Raw genomic sequence first — 19,850 nt, 5'->3', positions numbered from 1 at the left:
TCCCTAATATGGGTTAGGGTTAGGGTTAGGGTTGCAATTAGGGTTAGGGTTAGGGTTGTGATTAGGGTTAGGGTTAGGGTTGCTATTAGGGTTAGGATTAGGGATGAACACCCATTGGAGCTCAAGATATTCTTCAATAACTTTTTTTCTGTAGGTCATAGAGACTTGGAAGTTGGTTCCATCTCCACTAATGTGGCTATGCCCCATCCATTGGTACCACCCCCGAGCTTCTACGACCTTTGGAAGGGGTAGGGTTAGGGTTGTGATTAGTGTTTGATTTTTTGGTTGTGATTAGGGTTAGGGTTAGGGATGAAAACCTATAGGAGTTCAAGATATTGTTCAATAACTTTTTTCTGAAGGTCATAGAGACTTGGAGGTTGGTTCCATCTCCACTAATGTGGCTCTGCCCGATCTATTGGGACCATCCCCGAGCTTCTACGACCTTCGGAAATGGTGAAACCACCAAATCTATAAAAAAAAGTACAAGATATTTTTGAATAACTTTTCTTCTGAAAGTCCTAGAGACTTGTGCATTTCATGATTAATAAAGGGTGGCCTGCCACGCAACCACGCCGAATTTCAGCACGTTTCGAGCAAGCAGCGCAGAGTTATTCCAATTAATCCCTAATATGGGTTAGGGTTGCAATTAGGGTTAGGGTTAGGGTTGCAATTAGGGTTAGGGTTAGGGTTGTGATTAGGGTTAGGGTTAGGGTTGCTATTAGGGTTAGGGTTAGGGATGAACACCCATTGGAGCTCAAGATATTCTTCAATAACTTTTTTTCTGTAGGTCATAGAGACTTGGAAGTTGGTTCCATCTCCACTAATGTGGCTATGCCCGATCCATTGGTACCACCCCCGAGCTTCTACGACCTTTGGAAGGGGTAGGGTTAGGGTTGTGATTAGTGTTTGACTTTTTGGTTGTGATTAGGGTTAGGGTTAGGGATGAAAACCTATAGGAGTTCAAGATATTGTTCAATAACTTTTTTTCTGAAGGTCATAGAGACTTGGAAGTTGGTTCCATCTCCACTAATGTGGCTCTGCCCGATCTATTGGGACCATCCCCGAGCTTCTACGACCTTCGGAAATGGTGAAACCACCAAATCTATAAAAAAAAGTACAAGATATTTTTGAATAACTTTTCTTCTGAAAGTCCTAGAGACTTGTGCATTTCATGATTAATAAAGGGTGGCCTGCCACGCAACCACGCCGAATTTCAGCACGTTTCGAGCAAGCAGCGCGGAGTTATTCCAATTAATCCCTAATATGGGTTAGGGTTAGGGTTAGGGTTGCAATTAGGGTTAGGGTTAGGGTTGTGATTAGGGTTAGGGTTAGGGTTGCTATTAGGGTTAGGGTTAGGGATGAACACCCATTGGAGCTCAAGATATTCTTCAATAACTTTTTTTCTGTAGGTCATAGAGATTTGGAAGTTGGTTCCATCTCCACTAATGTGGCTATGCCCGATCCATTGGTACCACCCCCGAGCTTCTACGACCTTTGGAAGGGGTAGGGTTAGGGTTGTGATTAGTGTTTGACTTTTTGGTTGTGATTAGGGTTAGGGTTAGGGATGAAAACCTATAGGAGTTCAAGATATTGTTCAATAACTTTTTTTCTGAAGGTCATAGAGACTTGGAAGTTGGTTCCATCTCCACTAATGTGGCTCTGCCCGATCTATTGGGACCATCCCCGAGCTTCTACGACCTTCAGAAATGGTGAAACCACCAAATCTATAAAAAAAAGTACAAGATATTTTTGAATAACTTTTCTTCTGAAGGTCCTAGAGACTTGTGCATTTCATGATTAATAAAGGGTGGCGTGCCACGCAACCACGCCGAATTTCAGCACGTTTCGAGCAAGCAGCGCGGAGTTATTCCAATTAATCCCTAATATGGGTTAGGGTTGCAATTAGGGTTAGGGTTAGGGTTGCAATTAGGGTTAGGGTTAGGGTTGTGATTAGAGTTAGGGTTAGGGTTGCAATTAGGGTTAGGGTTAGGGTTGTGATTAGAGTTAGGGTTAGGGTTGCTATTAGGGTTAGGGTTAGGGATGAACACCCATTGGAGCTCAAGATATTCTTCAATAACTTTTTTTCTGTAGGTCATAGAGACTTGGAAGTTGGTTCCATCTCCACTAATGTGGCTATGCCCGATCCATTGGTACCACCCCCGAGCTTCTACGACCTTTGGAAGGGGTAGGGTTAGGGTTGTGATTAGTGTTTGATTTTTTGGTTGTGATTAGGGTTAGGGTTAGGGATGAAAACCTATAGGAGTTCAAGATATTGTTCAATAACTTTTTTTCTGAAGGTCATAGAGACTTGGAAGTTGGTTCCATCTCCACTAATGTGGCTCTGCCCGATCTATTGGGACCATCCCCGAGCTTCTACGACCTTCGGAAATGGTGAAACCACCAAATCTATAAAAAAAAGTACAAGATATTTTTGAATAACTTTTCTTCTGAAAGTCCTAGAGACTTGTGCATTCCATGATTAATAAAGGGTGGCCTGCCACGCAACCACGCCGAATTTCAGCACGTTTCGAGCAAGCAGCGCGGAGTTATTCCAATTAATCCCTAATATGGGTTAGGGTTAGGGTTAGGGTTGCAATTAGGGTTAGGGTTAGGGTTGTGATTAGGGTTAGGGTTAGGGTTGCTATTAGGGTTAGGGTTAGGGATGAACACCCATTGGAGCTCAAGATATTCTTCAATAACTTTTTTTCTGTAGGTCATAGAGATTTGGAAGTTGGTTCCATCTCCACTAATGTGGCTATGCCCGATCCATTGGTACCACCCCCGAGCTTCTACGACCTTTGGAAGGGGTAGGGTTAGGGTTGTGATTAGTGTTTGACTTTTTGGTTGTGATTAGGGTTAGGGTTAGGGATGAAAACCTATAGGAGTTCAAGATATTGTTCAATAACTTTTTTTCTGAAGGTCATAGAGACTTGGAAGTTGGTTCCATCTCCACTAATGTGGCTCTGCCCGATCTATTGGGACCATCCCCGAGCTTCTACGACCTTCAGAAATGGTGAAACCACCAAATCTATAAAAAAAAGTACAAGATATTTTTGAATAACTTTTCTTCTGAAGGTCCTAGAGACTTGTGCATTTCATGATTAATAAAGGGTGACGTGCCACGCAACCACGCCGAATTTCAGCACGTTTCGAGCAAGCAGCGCGGAGTTATTCCAATTAATCCCTAATATGGGTTAGGGTTGCAATTAGGGTTAGGGTTAGGGTTGCAATTAGGGTTAGGGTTAGGGTTGTGATTAGAGTTAGGGTTAGGGTTGCTATTAGGGTTAGGGTTAGGGATGAACACCCATTGGAGCTCAAGATATTCTTCAATAACTTTTTTTCTGTAGGTCATAGAGACTTGGAAGTTGGTTCCATCTCCACTAATGTGGCTATGCCCGATCCATTGGTACCACCCCCGAGCTTCTACGACCTTTGGAAGGGGTAGGGTTAGGGTTGTGATTAGTGTTTGATTTTTTGGTTGTGATTAGGGTTAGGGTTAGGGATGAAAACCTATAGGAGTTCAAGATATTGTTCAATAACTTTTTTTCTGAAGGTCATAGAGACTTGGAAGTTGGTTCCATCTCCACTAATGTGGCTCTGCCCGATCTATTGGGACCATCCCCGAGCTTCTACGACCTTCGGAAATGGTGAAACCACCAAATCTATAAAAAAAAGTACAAGATATTTTTGAATAACTTTTCTTCTGAAAGTCCTAGAGACTTGTGCATTCCATGATTAATAAAGGGTGGCCTGCCACGCAACCACGCCGAATTTCAGCACGTTTCGAGCAAGCAGCGCGGAGTTATTCCAATTAATCCCTAATATGGGTTAGGGTTAGGGTTAGGGTTGCAATTAGGGTTAGGGTTAGGGTTGTGATTAGGGTTAGGGTTAGGGTTGCTATTAGGGTTAGGGTTAGGGATGAACACCCATTGGAGCTCAAGATATTCTTCAATAACTTTTTTTCTGTAGGTCATAGAGACTTGGAAGTTGGTTCCATCTCCACTAATGTGGCTATGCCCGATCCATTGGTACCACCCCCGAGCTTCTACGACCTTTGGAAGGGGTAGGGTTAGGGTTGTGATTAGTGTTTGATTTTTTGGTTGTGATTAGGGTTAGGGTTAGGGATGAAAACCTATAGGAGTTCAAGATATTGTTCAATAACTTTTTTTCTGAAGGTCATAGAGACTTGGAAGTTGGTTCCATCTCCACTAATGTGGCTCTGCCCGATCTATTGGGACCATCCCCGAGCTTCTACGACCTTCGGAAATGGTGAAACCACCAAATCTATAAAAAAAAGTACAAGATATTTTTGAATAACTTTTCTTCTGAAAGTCCTAGAGACTTGTGCATTTCATGATTAATAAAGGGTGGCCTGCCACGCAACCACGCCGAATTTCAGCACGTTTCGAGCAAGCAGCGCAGAGTTATTCCAATTAATCCCTAATATGGGTTAGGGTTGCAATTAGGGTTAGGGTTAGGGTTGCAATTAGGGTTAGGGTTAGGGTTGTGATTAGGGTTAGGGTTAGGGTTGCTATTAGGGTTAGGGTTAGGGATGAACACCCATTGGAGCTCAAGATATTCTTCAATAACTTTTTTTCTGTAGGTCATAGAGACTTGGAAGTTGGTTCCATCTCCACTAATGTGGCTATGCCCGATCCATTGGTACCACCCCCGAGCTTCTACGACCTTTGGAAGGGGTAGGGTTAGGGTTGTGATTAGTGTTTGATTTTTTGGTTGTGATTAGGGTTAGGGTTAGGGATGAAAACCTATAGGAGTTCAAGATATTGTTCAATAACTTTTTTTCTGAAGGTCATAGAGACTTGGAAGTTGGTTCCATCTCCACTAATGTGGCTCTGCCCGATCTATTGGGACCATCCCCGAGCTTCTACGACCTTCGGAAATGGTGAAACCACCAAATCTATAAAAAAAAGTACAAGATATTTTTGAATAACTTTTCTTCTGAAAGTCCTAGAGACTTGTGCATTTCATGATTAATAAAGGGTGGCCTGCCACGCAACCACGCCGAATTTCAGCACGTTTCGAGCAAGCAGCGCAGAGTTATTCCAATTAATCCCTAATATGGGTTAGGGTTGCAATTAGGGTTAGGGTTAGGGTTGCAATTAGGGTTAGGGTTAGGGTTGTGATTAGGGTTAGGGTTAGGGTTGCTATTAGGGTTAGGGTTAGGGATGAACACCCATTGGAGCTCAAGATATTCTTCAATAACTTTTTTTCTGTAGGTCATAGAGACTTGGAAGTTGGTTCCATCTCCACTAATGTGGCTATGCCCGATCCATTGGTACCACCCCCGAGCTTCTACGACCTTTGGAAGGGGTAGGGTTAGGGTTGTGATTAGTGTTTGATTTTTTGGTTGTGATTAGGGTTAGGGTTAGGGATGAAAACCTATAGGAGTTCAAGATATTGTTCAATAACTTTTTTTCTGAAGGTCATAGAGACTTGGAAGTTGGTTCCATCTCCACTAATGTGGCTCTGCCCGATCTATTGGGACCATCCCCGAGCTTCTACGACCTTCAGAAATGGTGAAACCACCACATCTATAAAAAAAAGTACAAGATATTTTTGAATAACTTTTCTTCTGAAGGTCCTAGAGACTTGTGCATTTCATGATTAATAAAGGGTGGCGTGCCACGCAACCACGCCGAATTTCAGCACGTTTCGAGCAAGCAGCGCGGAGTTATTCCAATTAATCCCTAATATGGGTTAGGGTTGCAATTAGGGTTAGGGTTAGGGTTGCAATTAGGGTTAGGGTTAGGGTTGTGATTAGAGTTAGGGTTAGGGTTGCTATTAGGGTTAGGGTTAGGGATGAACACCCATTGGAGCTCAAGATATTCTTCAATAACTTTTTTTCTGTAGGTCATAGAGACTTGGAAGTTGGTTCCATCTCCACTAATGTGGCTATGCCCGATCCATTGGTACCACCCCCGAGCTTCTACGACCTTTGGAAGGGGTAGGGTTAGGGTTGTGATTAGTGTTTGATTTTTTGGTTGTGATTAGGGTTAGGGTTAGGGATGAAAACCTATAGGAGTTCAAGATATTGTTCAATAACTTTTTTTCTGAAGGTCATAGAGACTTGGAAGTTGGTTCCATCTCCACTAATGTGGCTCTGCCCGATCTATTGGGACCATCCCCGAGCTTCTACGACCTTCGGAAATGGTGAAACCACCAAATCTATAAAAAAAAGTACAAGATATTTTTGAATAACTTTTCTTCTGAAAGTCCTAGAGACTTGTGCATTTCATGATTAATAAAGGGTGGCCTGCCACGCAACCACGCCGAATTTCAGCACGTTTCGAGCAAGCAGCGCGGAGTTATTCCAATTAATCCCTAATATGGGTTAGGGTTAGGGTTAGGGTTGCAATTAGGGTTAGGGTTAGGGTTGTGATTAGGGTTAGGGTTAGGGTTGCTATTAGGGTTAGGGTTAGGGATGAACACCCATTGGAGCTCAAGATATTCTTCAATAACTTTTTTTCTGTAGGTCATAGAGACTTGGAAGTTGGTTCCATCTCCACTAATGTGGCTATGCCCGATCCATTGGTACCACCCCCGAGCTTCTACGACCTTTGGAAGGGGTAGGGTTAGGGTTGTGATTAGTGTTTGATTTTTTGGTTGTGATTAGGGTTAGGGTTAGGGATGAAAACCTATAGGAGTTCAAGATATTGTTCAATAACTTTTTTTCTGAAGGTCATAGAGACTTGGAAGTTGGTTCCATCTCCACTAATGTGGCTCTGCCCGATCTATTGGGACCATCCCCGAGCTTCTACGACCTTCGGAAATGGTGAAACCACCAAATCTATAAAAAAAAGTACAAGATATTTTTGAATAACTTTTCTTCTGAAAGTCCTAGAGACTTGTGCATTTCATGATTAATAAAGGGTGGCCTGCCACGCAACCACGCCGAATTTCAGCACGTTTCGAGCAAGCAGCGCGGAGTTATTCCAATTAATCCCTAATATGGGTTAGGGTTAGGGTTAGGGTTGCAATTAGGGTTAGGGTTAGGGTTGTGATTAGGGTTAGGGTTAGGGTTGCTATTAGGGTTAGGGTTAGGGATGAACACCCATTGGAGCTCAAGATATTCTTCAATAACTTTTTTTCTGTAGGTCATAGAGACTTGGAAGTTGGTTCCATCTCCACTAATGTGGCTATGCCCGATCCATTGGTACCACCCCCGAGCTTCTACGACCTTTGGAAGGGGTAGGGTTAGGGTTGTGATTAGTGTTTGACTTTTTGGTTGTGATTAGGGTTAGGGTTAGGGATGAAAACCTATAGGAGTTCAAGATATTGTTCAATAACTTTTTTTCTGAAGGTCATAGAGACTTGGAAGTTGGTTCCATCTCCACTAATGTGGCTCTGCCCGATCTATTGGGACCATCCCCGAGCTTCTACGACCTTCAGAAATGGTGAAACCACCACATCTATAAAAAAAAGTACAAGATATTTTTGAATAACTTTTCTTCTGAAGGTCCTAGAGACTTGTGCATTTCATGATTAATAAAGGGTGGCGTGCCACGCAACCACGCCGAATTTCAGCACGTTTCGAGCAAGCAGCGCGGAGTTATTCCAATTAATCCCTAATATGGGTTAGGGTTGCAATTAGGGTTAGGGTTAGGGTTGCAATTAGGGTTAGGGTTAGGGTTGTGATTAGAGTTAGGGTTAGGGTTGCTATTAGGGTTAGGGTTAGGGATGAACACCCATTGGAGCTCAAGATATTCTTCAATAACTTTTTTTCTGTAGGTCATAGAGACTTGGAAGTTGGTTCCATCTCCACTAATGTGGCTATGCCCGATCCATTGGTACCACCCCCGAGCTTCTACGACCTTTGGAAGGGGTAGGGTTAGGGTTGTGATTAGTGTTTGATTTTTTGGTTGTGATTAGGGTTAGGGTTAGGGATGAAAACCTATAGGAGTTCAAGATATTGTTCAATAACTTTTTTTCTGAAGGTCATAGAGACTTGGAAGTTGGTTCCATCTCCACTAATGTGGCTCTGCCCGATCTATTGGGACCATCCCCGAGCTTCTACGACCTTCGGAAATGGTGAAACCACCAAATCTATAAAAAAAAGTACAAGATATTTTTGAATAACTTTTCTTCTGAAAGTCCTAGAGACTTGTGCATTTCATGATTAATAAAGGGTGGCCTGCCACGCAACCACGCCGAATTTCAGCACGTTTCGAGCAAGCAGCGCGGAGTTATTCCAATTAATCCCTAATATGGGTTAGGGTTAGGGTTAGGGTTGCAATTAGGGTTAGGGTTAGGGTTGTGATTAGGGTTAGGGTTAGGGTTGCTATTAGGGTTAGGGTTAGGGATGAACACCCATTGGAGCTCAAGATATTCTTCAATAACTTTTTTTCTGTAGGTCATAGAGACTTGGAAGTTGGTTCCATCTCCACTAATGTGGCTATGCCCGATCCATTGGTACCACCCCCGAGCTTCTACGACCTTTGGAAGGGGTAGGGTTAGGGTTGTGATTAGTGTTTGATTTTTTGGTTGTGATTAGGGTTAGGGTTAGGGATGAAAACCTATAGGAGTTCAAGATATTGTTCAATAACTTTTTTTCTGAAGGTCATAGAGACTTGGAAGTTGGTTCCATCTCCACTAATGTGGCTCTGCCCGATCTATTGGGACCATCCCCGAGCTTCTACGACCTTCGGAAATGGTGAAACCACCAAATCTATAAAAAAAAGTACAAGATATTTTTGAATAACTTTTCTTCTGAAAGTCCTAGAGACTTGTGCATTTCATGATTAATAAAGGGTGGCCTGCCACGCAACCACGCCGAATTTCAGCACGTTTCGAGCAAGCAGCGCGGAGTTATTCCAATTAATCCCTAATATGGGTTAGGGTTGCAATTAGGGTTAGGGTTAGGGTTGCAATTAGGGTTAGGGTTAGGGTTGTGATTAGAGTTAGGGTTAGGGTTGCTATTAGGGTTAGGGTTAGGGATGAACACCCATTGGAGCTCAAGATATTCTTCAATAACTTTTTTTCTGTAGGTCATAGAGACTTGGAAGTTGGTTCCATCTCCACTAATGTGGCTATGCCCGATCCATTGGTACCACCCCCGAGCTTCTACGACCTTTGGAAGGGGTAGGGTTAGGGTTGTGATTAGTGTTTGATTTTTTGGTTGTGATTAGGGTTAGGGTTAGGGATGAAAACCTATAGGAGTTCAAGATATTGTTCAATAACTTTTTTTCTGAAGGTCATAGAGACTTGGAAGTTGGTTCCATCTCCACTAATGTGGCTCTGACCGATCTATTGGGACCATCCCCGAGCTTCTACGACCTTCGGAAATGGTGAAACCACCAAATCTATAAAAAAAAGTACAAGATATTTTTGAATAACTTTTCTTCTGAAAGTCCTAGAGACTTGTGCATTTCATGATTAATAAAGGGTGGCCTGCCACGCAACCATGCCGAATTTCAGCACGTTTCGAGCAAGCAGCGCGGAGTTATTCCAATTAATCCCTAATATGGGTTAGGGTTGCAATTAGGGTTAGGGTTAGGGTTGCAATTAGGGTTAGGGTTAGGGTTGTGATTAGAGTTAGGGTTAGGGTTGCTATTAGGGTTAGGGTTAGGGATGAACACCCATTGGAGCTCAAGATATTCTTCAATAACTTTTTTTCTGTAGGTCATAGAGACTTGGAAGTTGGTTCCATCTCCACTAATGTGGCTATGCCCGATCCATTGGTACCACCCCCGAGCTTCTACGACCTTTGGAAGGGGTAGGGTTAGGGTTGTGATTAGTGTTTGATTTTTTGGTTGTGATTAGGGTTAGGGTTAGGGATGAAAACCTATAGGAGTTCAAGATATTGTTCAATAACTTTTTTTCTGAAGGTCATAGAGACTTGGAAGTTGGTTCCATCTCCACTAATGTGGCTCTGCCCGATCTATTGGGACCATCCCCGAGCTTCTACGACCTTCGGAAATGGTGAAACCACCAAATCTATAAAAAAAAGTACAAGATATTTTTGAATAACTTTTCTTCTGAAAGTCCTAGAGACTTGTGCATTTCATGATTAATAAAGGGTGGCCTGCCACGCAACCACGCCGAATTTCAGCACGTTTCGAGCAAGCAGCGCGGAGTTATTCCAATTAATCCCTAATATGGGTTAGGGTTAGGGTTAGGGTTGCAATTAGGGTTAGGGTTAGGGTTGTGATTAGGGTTAGGGTTAGGGTTGCTATTAGGGTTAGGGTTAGGGATGAACACCCATTGGAGCTCAAGATATTCTTCAATAACTTTTTTTCTGTAGGTCATAGAGACTTGGAAGTTGGTTCCATCTCCACTAATGTGGCTATGCCCGATCCATCGGTACCACCCCCGAGCTTCTACGACCTTTGGAAGGGGTAGGGTTAGGGTTGTGATTAGTGTTTGATTTTTTGGTTGTGATTAGGGTTAGGGTTAGGGATGAAAACCTATAGGAGTTCAAGATATTGTTCAATAACTTTTTTTCTGAAGGTCATAGAGACTTGGAAGTTGGTTCCATCTCCACTAATGTGGCTATGCCCGATCCATCGGTACCACCCCCGAGCTTCTACGACCTTTGGAAGGGGTAGGGTTAGGGTTGTGATTAGTGTTTGATTTTTTGGTTGTGATTAGGGTTAGGGTTAGGGATGAAAACCTATAGGAGTTCAAGATATTGTTCAATAACTTTTTTTCTGAAGGTCATAGAGACTTGGAAGTTGGTTCCATCTCCACTAATGTGGCTCTGCCCGATCTATTGGGACCATCCCCGAGCTTCTACGACCTTCGGAAATGGTGAAACCACCAAATCTATAAAAAAAAGTACAAGATATTTTTGAATAACTTTTCTTCTGAAAGTCCTAGAGACTTGTGCATTTCATGATTAATAAAGGGTGGCCTGCCACGCAACCACGCCAAATTTCAGCACGTTTCGAGCAAGCAGCGCGGAGTTATTCCAATTAATCCCTAATATGGGTTAGGGTTGCAATTAGGGTTAGGGTTAGGGTTGCAATTAGGGTTAGGGTTAGGGTTGTGATTAGGGTTAGGGTTAGGGTTGCTATTAGGGTTAGGGTTAGGGATGAACACCCATTGGAGCTCAAGATATTCTTCAATAACTTTTTTTCTGTAGGTCATAGAGACTTGGAAGTTGGTTCCATCTCCACTAATGTGGCTATGCCCGATCCATTGGTACCACCCCCGAGCTTCTACGACCTTTGGAAGGGGTAGGGTTAGGGTTGTGATTAGTGTTTGATTTTTTGGTTGTGATTAGGGTTAGGGTTAGGGATGAAAACCTATAGGAGTTCAAGATATTGTTCAATAACTTTTTTCTGAAGGTCATAGAGACTTGGAGGTTGGTTCCATCTCCACTAATGTGGCTCTGCCCGATCTATTGGGACCATCCCCGAGCTTCTACGACCTTCGGAAATGGTGAAACCACCAAATCTATAAAAAAAAGTACAAGATATTTTTGAATAACTTTTCTTCTGAAAGTCCTAGAGACTTGTGCATTTCATGATTAATAAAGGGTGGCCTGCCACGCAACCACGCCGAATTTCAGCACGTTTCGAGCAAGCAGCGCAGAGTTATTCCAATTAATCCCTAATATGGGTTAGGGTTGCAATTAGGGTTAGGGTTAGGGTTGCAATTAGGGTTAGGGTTAGGGTTGTGATTAGGGTTAGGGTTAGGGTTGCTATTAGGGTTAGGGTTAGGGATGAACACCCATTGGAGCTCAAGATATTCTTCAATAACTTTTTTTCTGTAGGTCATAGAGACTTGGAAGTTGGTTCCATCTCCACTAATGTGGCTATGCCCGATCCATTGGTACCACCCCCGAGCTTCTACGACCTTTGGAAGGGGTAGGGTTAGGGTTGTGATTAGTGTTTGATTTTTTGGTTGTGATTAGGGTTAGGGTTAGGGATGAAAACCTATAGGAGTTCAAGATATTGTTCAATAACTTTTTTTCTGAAGGTCATAGAGACTTGGAAGTTGGTTCCATCTCCACTAATGTGGCTCTGCCCGATCTATTGGGACCATCCCCGAGCTTCTACGACCTTCGGAAATGGTGAAACCACCAAATCTATAAAAAAAAGTACAAGATATTTTTGAATAACTTTTCTTCTGAAAGTCCTAGAGACTTGTGCATTTCATGATTAATAAAGGGTGGCCTGCCACGCAACCACGCCGAATTTCAGCACGTTTCGAGCAAGCAGCGCGGAGTTATTCCAATTAATCCCTAATATGGGTTAGGGTTAGGGTTAGGGTTGCAATTAGGGTTAGGGTTAGGGTTGTGATTAGGGTTAGGGTTAGGGTTGCTATTAGGGTTAGGGTTAGGGATGAACACCCATTGGAGCTCAAGATATTCTTCAATAACTTTTTTTCTGTAGGTCATAGAGACTTGGAAGTTGGTTCCATCTCCACTAATGTGGCTATGCCCGATCCATTGGTACCACCCCCGAGCTTCTACGACCTTTGGAAGGGGTAGGGTTAGGGTTGTGATTAGTGTTTGATTTTTTGGTTGTGATTAGGGTTAGGGTTAGGGATGAAAACCTATAGGAGTTCAAGATATTGTTCAATAACTTTTTTTCTGAAGGTCATAGAGACTTGGAAGTTGGTTCCATCTCCACTAATGTGGCTCTGCCCGATCTATTGGGACCATCCCCGAGCTTCTACGACCTTCGGAAATGGTGAAACCACCAAATCTATAAAAAAAAGTACAAGATATTTTTGAATAACTTTTCTTCTGAAAGTCCTAGAGACTTGTGCATTTCATGATTAATAAAGGGTGGCCTGCCACGCAACCACGCCGAATTTCAGCACGTTTCGAGCAAGCAGCGCGGAGTTATTCCAATTAATCCCTAATATGGGTTAGGGTTGCAATTAGGGTTAGGGTTAGGGTTGCAATTAGGGTTAGGGTTAGGGTTGTGATTAGAGTTAGGGTTAGGGTTGCTATTAGGGTTAGGGTTAGGGATGAACACCCATTGGAGCTCAAGATATTCTTCAATAACTTTTTTTCTGTAGGTCATAGAGACTTGGAAGTTGGTTCCATCTCCACTAATGTGGCTATGCCCGATCCATTGGTACCACCCCCGAGCTTCTACGACCTTTGGAAGGGGTAGGGTTAGGGTTGTGATTAGTGTTTGATTTTTTGGTTGTGATTAGGGTTAGGGTTAGGGATGAAAACCTATAGGAGTTCAAGATATTGTTCAATAACTTTTTTTCTGAAGGTCATAGAGACTTGGAAGTTGGTTCCATCTCCACTAATGTGGCTATGCCCGATCCATTGGTACCACCCCCGAGCTTCTACGACCTTTGGAAGGGGTAGGGTTAGGGTTGTGATTAGTGTTTGATTTTTTGGTTGTGATTAGGGTTAGGGTTAGGGATGAAAACCTATAGGAGTTCAAGATATTGTTCAATAACTTTTTTTCTGAAGGTCATAGAGACTTGGAAGTTGGTTCCATCTCCACTAATGTGGCTCTGACCGATCTATTGGGACCATCCCCGAGCTTCTACGACCTTCGGAAATGGTGAAACCACCAAATCTATAAAAAAAAGTACAAGATATTTTTGAATAACTTTTCTTCTGAAAGTCCTAGAGACTTGTGCATTTCATGATTAATAAAGGGTGGCCTGCCACGCAACCACGCCGAATTTCAGCACGTTTCGAGCAAGCAGCGCGGAGTTATTCCAATTAATCCCTAATATGGGTTAGGGTTGCAATTAGGGTTAGGGTTAGGGTTGCAATTAGGGTTAGGGTTAGGGTTGTGATTAGAGTTAGGGTTAGGGTTGCTATTAGGGTTAGGGTTAGGGATGAACACCCATTGGAGCTCAAGATATTCTTCAATAACTTTTTTTCTGTAGGTCATAGAGACTTGGAAGTTGGTTCCATCTCCACTAATGTGGCTATGCCCGATCCATTGGTACCACCCCCGAGCTTCTACGACCTTTGGAAGGGGTAGGGTTAGGGTTGTGATTAGTGTTTGATTTTTTGGTTGTGATTAGGGTTAGGGTTAGGGATGAAAACCTATAGGAGTTCAAGATATTGTTCAATAACTTTTTTTCTGAAGGTCATAGAGACTTGGAAGTTGGTTCCATCTCCACTAATGTGGCTCTGCCCGATCTATTGGGACCATCCCCGAGCTTCTACGACCTTCGGAAATGGTGAAACCACCAAATCTATAAAAAAAAGTACAAGATATTTTTGAATAACTTTTCTTCTGAAAGTCCTAGAGACTTGTGCATTCCATGATTAATAAAGGGTGGCCTGCCACGCAACCACGCCGAATTTCAGCACGTTTCGAGCAAGCAGCGCGGAGTTATTCCAATTAATCCCTAATATGGGTTAGGGTTAGGGTTAGGGTTGCAATTAGGGTTAGGGTTAGGGTTGTGATTAGGGTTAGGGTTAGGGTTGCTATTAGGGTTAGGGTTAGGGATGAACACCCATTGGAGCTCAAGATATTCTTCAATAACTTTTTTTCTGTAGGTCATAGAGACTTGGAAGTTGGTTCCATCTCCACTAATGTGGCTATGCCCGATCCATTGGTACCACCCCCGAGCTTCTACGACCTTTGGAAGGGGTAGGGTTAGGGTTGTGATTAGTGTTTGATTTTTTGGTTGTGATTAGGGTTAGGGTTAGGGATGAAAACCTATAGGAGTTCAAGATATTGTTCAATAACTTTTTTTCTGAAGGTCATAGAGACTTGGAAGTTGGTTCCATCTCCACTAATGTGGCTCTGCCCGATCTATTGGGACCATCCCCGAGCTTCTACGACCTTCGGAAATGGTGAAACCACCAAATCTATAAAAAAAAGTACAAGATATTTTTGAATAACTTTTCTTCTGAAAGTCCTAGAGACTTGTGCATTTCATGATTAATAAAGGGTGGCCTGCCACGCAACCACGCCGAATTTCAGCACGTTTCGAGCAAGCAGCGCAGAGTTATTCCAATTAATCCCTAATATGGGTTAGGGTTGCAATTAGGGTTAGGGTTAGGGTTGCAATTAGGGTTAGGGTTAGGGTTGTGATTAGGGTTAGGGTTAGGGTTGCTATTAGGGTTAGGGTTAGGGATGAACACCCATTGGAGCTCAAGATATTCTTCAATAACTTTTTTTCTGTAGGTCATAGAGACTTGGAAGTTGGTTCCATCTCCACTAATGTGGCTATGCCCGATCCATTGGTACCACCCCCGAGCTTCTACGACCTTTGGAAGGGGTAGGGTTAGGGTTGTGATTAGTGTTTGATTTTTTGGTTGTGATTAGGGTTAGGGTTAGGGATGAAAACCTATAGGAGTTCAAGATATTGTTCAATAACTTTTTTTCTGAAGGTCATAGAGACTTGGAAGTTGGTTCCATCTCCACTAATGTGGCTCTGCCCGATCTATTGGGACCATCCCCGAGCTTCTACGACCTTCGGAAATGGTGAAACCACCAAATCTATAAAAAAAAGTACAAGATATTTTTGAATAACTTTTCTTCTGAAAGTCCTAGAGACTTGTGCATTTCATGATTAATAAAGGGTGGCCTGCCACGCAACCACGCCGAATTTCAGCACGTTTCGAGCAAGCAGCGCGGAGTTATTCCAATTAATCCCTAATATGGGTTAGGGTTAGGGTTAGGGTTGCAATTAGGGTTAGGGTTAGGGTTGTGATTAGGGTTAGGGTTAGGGTTGCTATTAGGGTTAGGGTTAGGGATGAACACCCATTGGAGCTCAAGATATTCTTCAATAACTTTTTTTCTGTAGGTCATAGAGACTTGGAAGTTGGTTCCATCTCCACTAATGTGGCTATGCCCGATCCATTGGTACCACCCCCGAGCTTCTACGACCTTTGGAAGGGGTAGGGTTAGGGTTGTGATTAGTGTTTGACTTTTTGGTTGTGATTAGGGTTAGGGTTAGGGATGAAAACCTATAGGAGTTCAAGATATTGTTCAATAACTTTTTTTCTGAAGGTCATAGAGACTTGGAAGTTGGTTCCATCTCCACTAATGTGGCTCTGCCCGATCTATTGGGACCATCCCCGAGCTTCTACGACCTTCAGAAATGGTGAAACCACCAAATCTATAAAAAAAAGTACAAGATATTTTTGAATAACTTTTCTTCTGAAGGTCCTAGAGACTTGTGCATTTCATGATTAATAAAGGGTGGCGTGCCACGCAACCACGCCGAATTTCAGCACGTTTCGAGCAAGCAGCGCGGAGTTATTCCAATTAATCCCTAATATGGGTTAGGGTTGCAATTAGGGTTAGGGTTAGGGTTGCAATTAGGGTTAGGGTTAGGGTTGTGATTAGAGTTAGGGTTAGGGTTGCTATTAGGGTTAGGGTTAGGGATGAACACCCATTGGAGCTCAAGATATTCTTCAATAACTTTTTTTCTGTAGGTCATAGAGACTTGGAAGTTGGTTCCATCTCCACTAATGTGGCTATGCCCGATCCATTGGTACCACCCCCGAGCTTCTACGACCTTTGGAAGGGGTAGGGTTAGGGTTGTGATTAGTGTTTGATTTTTTGGTTGTGATTAGGGTTAGGGTTAGGGATGAAAACCTATAGGAGTTCAAGATATTGTTCAATAACTTTTTTTCTGAAGGTCATAGAGACTTGGAAGTTGGTTCCATCTCCACTAATGTGGCTCTGCCCGATCTATTGGGACCATCCCCGAGCTTCTACGACCTTCGGAAATGGTGAAACCACCAAATCTATAAAAAAAAGTACAAGATATTTTTGAATAACTTTTCTTCTGAAAGTCCTAGAGACTTGTGCATTTCATGATTAATAAAGGGTGGCCTGCCACGCAACCACGCCGAATTTCAGCACGTTTCGAGCAAGCAGCGCGGAGTTATTCCAATTAATCCCTAATATGGGTTAGGGTTAGGGTTAGGGTTGCAATTAGGGTTAGGGTTAGGGTTGTGATTAGGGTTAGGGTTAGGGTTGCTATTAGGGTTAGGGTTAGGGATGAACACCCATTGGAGCTCAAGATATTCTTCAATAACTTTTTTTCTGTAGGTCATAGAGACTTGGAAGTTGGTTCCATCTCCACTAATGTGGCTATGCCCGATCCATTGGTACCACCCCCGAGCTTCTACGACCTTTGGAAGGGGTAGGGTTAGGGTTGTGATTAGTGTTTGATTTTTTGGTTGTGATTAGGGTTAGGGTTAGGGATGAAAACCTATAGGAGTTCAAGATATTGTTCAATAACTTTTTTTCTGAAGGTCATAGAGACTTGGAAGTTGGTTCCATCTCCACTAATGTGGCTCTGCCCGATCTATTGGGACCATCCCCGAGCTTCTACGACCTTCGGAAATGGTGAAACCACCAAATCTATAAAAAAAAGTACAAGATATTTTTGAATAACTTTTCTTCTGAAAGTCCTAGAGACTTGTGCATTTCATGATTAATAAAGGGTGGCCTGCCACGCAACCACGCCGAATTTCAGCACGTTTCGAGCAAGCAGCGCGGAGTTATTCCAATTAATCCCTAATATGGGTTAGGGTTGCAATTAGGGTTAGGGTTAGGGTTGCAATTAGGGTTAGGGTTAGGGTTGTGATTAGAGTTAGGGTTAGGGTTGCTATTAGGGTTAGGGTTAGGGATGAACACCCATTGGAGCTCAAGATATTCTTCAATAACTTTTTTTCTGTAGGTCATAGAGACTTGGAAGTTGGTTCCATCTCCACTAATGTGGCTATGCCCGATCCATTGGTACCACCCCCGAGCTTCTACGACCTTTGGAAGGGGTAGGGTTAGGGTTGTGATTAGTGTTTGATTTTTTGGTTGTGATTAGGGTTAGGGTTAGGGATGAAAACCTATAGGAGTTCAAGATATTGTTCAATAACTTTTTTTCTGAAGGTCATAGAGACTTGGAAGTTGGTTCCATCTCCACTAATGTGGCTCTGACCGATCTATTGGGACCATCCCCGAGCTTCTACGACCTTCGGAAATGGTGAAACCACCAAATCTATAAAAAAAAGTACAAGATATTTTTGAATAACTTTTCTTCTGAAAGTCCTAGAGACTTGTGCATTTCATGATTAATAAAGGGTGGCCTGCCACGCAACCACGCCGAATTTCAGCACGTTTCGAGCAAGCAGCGCGGAGTTATTCCAATTAATCCCTAATATGGGTTAGGGTTAGGGTTGCAATTAGGGTTAGGGTTAGGGTTGTGATTAGGGTTAGGGTTAGGGTTGCTATTAGGGTTAGGGTTAGGGATGAACACCCATTGGAGCTCAAGATATTCTTCAATAACTTTTTTTCTGTAGGTCATAGAGACTTGGAAGTTGGTTCCATCTCCACTAATGTGGCTATGCCCGATCCATTGGTACCACCCCCGAGCTTCTACGACCTTTGGAAGGGGTAGGGTTAGGGTTGTGATTAGTGTTTGATTTTTTGGTTGTGATTAGGGTTAGGGTTAGGGATGAAAACCTATAGGAGTTCAAGATATTGTTCAATAACTTTTTTCTGAAGGTCATAGAGACTTGGAGGTTGGTTCCATCTCCACTAATGTGGCTCTGCCCGATCTATTGGGACCATCCCCGAGCTTCTACGACCTTCGGAAATGGTGAAACCACCAAATCTATAAAAAAAAGTACAAGATATTTTTGAATAACTTTTCTTCTGAAAGTCCTAGAGACTTGTGCATTTCATGATTAATAAAGGGTGGCCTGCCACGCAACCACGCCGAATTTCAGCACGTTTCGAGCAAGCAGCGCAGAGTTATTCCAATTAATCCCTAATATGGGTTAGGGTTGCAATTAGGGTTAGGGTTAGGGTTGCAATTAGGGTTAGGGTTAGGGTTGTGATTAGGGTTAGGGTTAGGGTTGCTATTAGGGTTAGGGTTAGGGATGAACACCCATTGGAGCTCAAGATATTCTTCAATAACTTTTTTTCTGTAGGTCATAGAGACTTGGAAGTTGGTTCCATCTCCACTAATGTGGCTATGCCCGATCCATTGGTACCACCCCCGAGCTTCTACGACCTTTGGAAGGGGTAGGGTTAGGGTTGTGATTAGTGTTTGACTTTTTGGTTGTGATTAGGGTTAGGGTTAGGGATGAAAACCTATAGGAGTTCAAGATATTGTTCAATAACTTTTTTTCTGAAGGTCATAGAGACTTGGAAGTTGGTTCCATCTCCACTAATGTGGCTCTGCCCGATCTATTGGGACCATCCCCGAGCTTCTACGACCTTCAGAAATGGTGAAACCACCAAATCTATAAAAAAAAGTACAAGATATTTTTGAATAACTTTTCTTCTGAAGGTCCTAGAGACTTGTGCATTTCATGATTAATAAAGGGTGGCGTGCCACGCAACCACGCCGAATTTCAGCACGTTTCGAGCAAGCAGCGCGGAGTTATTCCAATTAATCCCTAATATGGGTTAGGGTTGCAATTAGGGTTAGGGTTAGGGTTGCAATTAGGGTTAGGGTTAGGGTTGTGATTAGAGTTAGGGTTAGGGTTGCTATTAGGGTTAGGGTTAGGGATGAACACCCATTGGAGCTCAAGATATTCTTCAATAACTTTTTTTCTGTAGGTCATAGAGATTTGGAAGTTGGTTCCATCTCCACTAATGTGGCTATGCCCGATCCATTGGTACCACCCCCGAGCTTCTACGACCTTTGGAAGGGGTAGGGTTAGGGTTGTGATTAGTGTTTGATTTTTTGGTTGTGATTAGGGTTAGGGTTAGGGATGAAAACCTATAGGAGTTCAAGATATTGTTCAATAACTTTTTTTCTGAAGGTCATAGAGACTTGGAAGTTGGTTCCATCTCCACTAATGTGGCTCTGCCCGATCTATTGGGACCATCCCCGAGCTTCTACGACCTTAGGAAATGGTGAAACCACCAAATCTATAAAAAAAAGTACAAGATATTTTTGAATAACTTTTCTTCTGAAAGTCCTAG

Source organism: Paralichthys olivaceus, chromosome 1 (assembly GCF_024713975.1).
Source record: "Paralichthys olivaceus isolate ysfri-2021 chromosome 1, ASM2471397v2, whole genome shotgun sequence".
NCBI lineage: Eukaryota > Metazoa > Chordata > Actinopteri > Pleuronectiformes > Paralichthyidae > Paralichthys > Paralichthys olivaceus.
This window is presented reverse-complemented; position numbering follows the sequence as displayed.